Genomic DNA, 5,928 nt, shown 5'->3' with positions numbered 1-5,928 from the left:
GTGGTATAGGTTTTTGGAAGACATAAGTCTTCAATGCTGTAGGGTGAGGGTGGACAAGATTGCCTTATTCCTGAACCTACGGGGAAAGCATTTGGTTTTTAACATCAAGTGTAATGTTAGCTGTGGGTTTTTTTTTTTTTTTTTAAATTTTTTTTTTTATTGGTGTTCAATTTACTAACATACAGAATAACACCCAGTGCCCGTCACCCATTCACTCCCACCCCCCGCCCTCCTCCCCTTCTACCACCCCTAGTTCGTTTCCCAGAGTTAGCAGTCTTTACGTTCTGTCTCCCTTTCTGATATTTCCCACACATTTCTTCTCCCTTCCCTTATTTTCCCTTTCACTATTATTTATATTCCCCAAATGAATGAGAACATATAATGTTTGTCCTTCTCCGACTGACTTACTTCACTCAGCATAATACCCTCCAGTTCCATCCACGTTGAAGCAAATGGTGGGTATTTGTCATTTCTAATAGCTGAGTAATATTCCATTGTATACATAAACCACATCTTCTTTATCCATTCATCTTTCGTTGGACACCGAGGCTCCTTCCACAGTTTGGCTATAGTGGCCATTGCTGCTAGAAACATCGGGGTGCAGGTGTCCCGGCGTTTCATTGCATTTGTATCTTTGGGGTAAATCCCCAACAGTGCAATTGCTGGGTCGTAGGGCAGGTATATTTTTAACTGTTTGAGGAACCTCCACACAGTTTTCCAGAGTGGCTGCACCAGTTCACATTCCCACCAACAGTGTAAGAGGGTTCCCTTTTCTCCGCATCCTCTCCAACATTTGTTGTTTCCTGCCTTGTTAATTTTCCCCATTCTCACTGGTGTGAGGTGGTATCTCATTGTGGTTTTGATTTGTATTTCCCTGATGGCAAGTGATGCAGAGCATTTTCTCATATGCATGTTGGCCATGTCTATGTCTTCCTCTGTGAGATTTCTGTTCATGTCTTTTGCCCATTTCATGATTGGATTGTTTGTTTCTTTGGTGTTGAGTTTAATAAGTTCTTTATAGATCTTGGAAACTAGCCCTTTATCTGATATGTCATTTGCAAATATCTTCTCCCATTCTGTAGGTTGTCTTTGAGTTTTGTTGACTGTATCCTTTGCTGTGCAAAAGCTTCTTATCTTGATGAAGTCCCAATAGTTCATTTTTGCTTTTGTTTCTTTTGCCTTTGTGGATGTATCTTGCAAGAAGTTACTATGGCCGAGTTCAAAAAGGGTGTTGCCTGTGTTCTTCTCTAGGATTTTGATGGAATCTTGTCTCACATTTAGATCTTTCATCCATTTTGAGTTTATCTTTGTGTATGGTGAAAGAGAGTGGTCTAGTTTCATTCTTCTGCATGTGGATGTCCAATTTTCCCAGCACCATTTATTGAAGAGACTGTCTTTCTTCCAATGGATAGTCTTTCCTCCTTTATCGAATATTAGTTGCCCATAAAGTTCAGGGTCCACTTCTGGATTCTCTATTCTGTTCCACTGATGTATGTGTCTGTTTTTGTGCCAGTACCACACTGTCTTGATGATAGCTGTGGGTTTTTTATAGATGTCCTTCATGAGGTTAGAGAAGTTTCCCTATATTCCTAATTTGCTGAGAGTTTTTTTTTTTTTAAGATTTGTCTATGTATTTTCTTTTTTAAAATTAATTAAGTGGGATCCCTGGGTGGCGCAGCGGTTTGGTGCCTGCCTTTGGCCCAGGGCGCAATCCCGGAGACCCGGGATCGAATCCCACATCAGGCTCCCGGTGCATGAAGCCTGCTTCTCCCTCTGCCTGTGTCTCTGCCTCTCTCTCTCTCTGTGACTATCATAAATAAATAAAAATTAAAAAAAAATAATTAAGTTATTTTTTATAAATTTATTTTTTATTGGTGTTCAATTTGCCAACATATAGAATAATACCCAGTGCTCATCCCGTCAGTGCCCACCTCAGCGCTCGTCACCCAGTCACCCCCACCACCCACCCACCTCCCCTTCCACCACCCCTACTTCATTTCCCAGAGTTAGGAGTCTTTCATGTTCTGTCTCCCTTTCTGATATTTCCCACTTATTTTTTCTCCTTTCCCCTTTATTCCCTTTCACTATTTTTTATATTCCCCAAATGAATGAGACCATATAATGTTTGTCCTTCTCTGATTGACTTATTTCACTCAGCATAATACCCTCCAGTTCCAGCCACGTCAAAGCAAATGGTGGGTATTTGTCGTTTATGTATTTTAGAGAAAGGGAGTGTGTGATTGCAGAGGAGAGGCAAAGGCAGAGAGAGAGAGAGAGAGTCTCAAGTAGACCCCCCACCAAGTGCAGAGCCTGAGGGGAGCTTGATCCCAGAATCGTGAGATCATGACCTGAGCTGAAACCGAGTCGAAGGCTTAACTGACTGAGCCCCTTGCAAGAGAGTGTTTTTTAAAAATCATAAATGGATGTTGAGTTTAGTCAAGTGCATTTTCTGCACCTACCGAGATTATCATTTGGTTTTTACTCTTTAGTCTGTTGGGGTTTTTTTGTTTGTTTTTGTAAAGATTTTATTTTTAAGTAATTTCTATACCTAACTTGGGGTTTGAACTCACAACCACAGGAACAAGAGTCACATGCTTTCCTGACTGAGCCAGACAGCTACCCCTCCCTCTAGTCTGTTAATACTGCAGATTATACATTGTAATACACTGGTTGGTTTTCTAATGTTGATCTAATTTGACCCAACAGGGATAGGCTCTACTTGGTGATGGTGCTTTTCCCTTACTGCTGGCTGTGATTTGCTAATATTTTGCTAAGGATTTTTGCATCTACGTTCCCAAGGGATTTTGGGCTATAGATCTCCTTTCCTGTGTGGTATTTCTCTGGTTTTGGTATCTGGGTAATATTGGACGCAAGGGTGACTTAGGAAGTGATTACTCATCTTTTATTTTCTGGAAGAAACTGTAGAATTTGTATTATACCTTCATTAGGTGCTTAGTAAAATCATCTAGTTTTGGGGTCTTTTCTTGGAAGTTTTTATTTTTAAGCTACAAACTATCTAATAAATATAGGAATATTTAGGTTGCCCATTTCTTCTTGAGGGACTTTTGGTAATCTGTATCCTTGAAGGAACTGATAGATTTCAGCCAAGTTGTCAAATCTGCCATAGAATTTTTATAATATTAGCCTACTCTCCTTTCAGTATCTCTGGGATCTGTGTGCTGTCCTTTATTTTGGTAGCTTTTGTCTTTTTTTTTTCTTGGTTAATCTGGCTAGAGGTTTATCAATTTTCTTGATCTTTTCACAGAACCAACTTTGTGTGTGTGTGTATGTATGTGTTGTTTTTTTTTTTAAAGATCTAATTTTTATTTTATTTTATTTTATTTATGATAGACACACAGTGAGAGAGAGAGAGGCAGAGACACAGGCAGAGGGAGAAGCAGGCTCCATGCACCGGAAGCCCGATGTGGGATTCGATCCCGGGTCTCCAGGATCACGCCCTGGGCCAAAGGCAGGCGCTAAACCGCTGCGCCACCCAGGGATCCCTATGTGTTGTTTTTATTTAAAGAGATACTGAGAATTTAAGATTCATTCATTCATTTATTCATTCATTCGAGACACATAGAGAGAGGCAGAGACATAGGCATAGGTAGGCTCCTTGCGGGTAGCCCAATGAGGGACTTGATCCCAGGACCCTGGGATCATGACCCTGAGCCAAAGGCAGACGTTCAACCACTAAGCCACCCAGGCACCCGCCAACTTTTGGTTTTATTGATTTTTTTAATCTATTATTTTGTTGTTGTTGTTTTAAATTCAACTCATACTTGTTACTACTATTATTCATTCCCTTCCTTCTGTTTGCTTTAGGTTTAATTTGCTCTTCTTCCCCCAACCCCCCCTCCAGTTTCTTAAGGTGGAAGCTTAGATTATTTATTTGAAAACCATATTCTTTTCTAACGTAAACATCTAATATCTCTAAACTTCCCTCTAAGCACTGCTTTACTGGCATCCCACAAATTTTGATAAGTTGTATTCTCATTTTCCTTCCGTTCAAAATATTTATAATTTCCCTTGTGATTTACTTTGTGACCCAAGGATTATTTAGAAGTATGTTGTTTAACTCCCAAATATTTAGGGGGATTTTGTAAATATCTTTCTGTCATTAATTTATAGTCTAATTCCGTTATGGGCAGAGAACACACTTTGTATGATTTCAGTTATTTTAGATTTGCTAAGTTTTGTTATATGACTCAGGATATGGTCTATGCTGATGAAAGTCCATGTACACTTGAGAAGAAACTGTATTCTGTTGTTGGTTAGATGGAGTGCTCTAGAAATGTTAATTGGGTCAAGTTAGTTGCAAGTTGGTTGTTCAGGTCTTCTGTATTCCTGGTGATTTTCTGTCTACTTGCTTTATCAATTATTGAGAGTAGAGTGTGGACATCTAGTATAATTTTAGACTTTGTTTCTGTTTTCACTTTTATAATGTATTCACATATTTTCTTATTTTTTAAGATTTTATTTATTTGTTAGGGAGAGAGAGGGGGGAGAGAGAGAGAGAGAGAGAGAGAGAGAGAGAGAGAGAGAACAAAGAGGGGGAGGGGCAGAAGAAGAAGCAGACTCCTGGCTGAGCAGGGAGCCCGAGGCAAGACTATCTCAGGACCCTGGGATTATGACCTGAGTCGAAGGCAGATGCCTAACTGACTGAGCCACCCAGATGTCCCCACATTTTTAAAAAAAGATTTTATTTATTTATTTATTCATGAGAGAGAGAGAGAGAGAGAGGCAGAGACACAGGCAGAGGGAGAAGCAGGCTCCCTGCAGGGAGCCTGACATAGGACTTGATCCCGGGTCTCCAGGATCACACCCGGGCTGAAGGCCGCGCTAAACCACTGAGCCACCCAGGCTGGCCATATTTTCTTTTTAAACTAAAGAATATTTGTTTTTCACTATGACTTTATCTCAAAGACATAATGGCTAAGCTGTCACCACCCTCCCACCCGGACTGGAAGAAGAGCTGGTTGAGCGGATGCAGTAAAGCAGGTACGAACAATTTGAAGGGTTGGAACCAATATTAACTTCCAAAAGCAACTTCCATGTAAATATTTAAGTAAAAAAAAATAGGGAGGAAAGGGGCAATGAGGGTTTCATATGGAACAAGATCCTCACTGTTATCAAATACATTCAATCCTAGTCACACTGTGCCGAAATGGAAACAAGGTTCCTAGACATAAGACTCCCGTCATGCTATATGTACCTGTGTTCTCAACCCCTCCCCCCATGCTTCCAACTCAGCTCTCCCCTGGCCTGTTGGGCCTGCTGACGAAGGGGCACGTGGATCTTCTCTTGAACCCAGTCCTTGTTTATGAGGCTGATATGTCTGGGTATCAGCTCGGTGTGCACGGCTGAGGTCGGCCAGATAACCGATAAGATCAAACAACCGACTGATATCACATGTGATAGAGGGGATACCGGAGTCCCATGTTCTTCATTCATATTACAAACGCCTTTCATGAGTTCATTCACAGACTCCTAGTCAGCCTAAGTTCTGCCTCTGGCCTCTTGGTAGGCTGTACCCGCAAATTATGTGAGATGTCGCACCAGACTCTCTCACTGCAGCCCATGCCACCCCAGCACACGAGTTTAGCCCCAGCACTGCCTGCCGCTTCGGGCATTTTTATCCTCTGCCCTCAGGTACACACACATTTAGGGTTGTTGCATTTTCTTGATGAATTGACCTTCATCATCACATATTATCATTCCTCTTTATCTTTAATAATTTTCCTTGTTCTGAAACTATTTTATCTGATATTAATATAGCCACTCTAGCTAGCTTTCCTTCCTAGTATGAACAGCTTTATTGAAATTCATAAAATTCATTTAAACTATACGATTCAGTGTTGTTGTTGTTGTTGTTGTTGTTGTTGTTTTAGTATATTCACAGGGTGTGAAAACATCACATAATCAATT

General features: G+C 40.7%; 1 pseudogene; it reads right to left on the bottom strand.

Moving 5' to 3' along the window:
• Positions 1-5,223: 5,223 nt before the first annotated feature.
• On the bottom strand, positions 5,224-5,633 carry LOC100684304 (annotated as a pseudogene).
• Between the last annotated feature and the right edge of the window lie 295 nt (positions 5,634-5,928).

This window comes from Canis lupus, chromosome 5 (genome assembly GCF_011100685.1).
Source record: "Canis lupus familiaris isolate Mischka breed German Shepherd chromosome 5, alternate assembly UU_Cfam_GSD_1.0, whole genome shotgun sequence".
In the NCBI taxonomy this organism is placed as follows: Eukaryota; Metazoa; Chordata; class Mammalia; order Carnivora; family Canidae; genus Canis; species Canis lupus.
The sequence above is the reverse complement of the archived record's forward strand: the minus strand, read 5'-3'. Positions and strand labels throughout refer to the sequence as shown.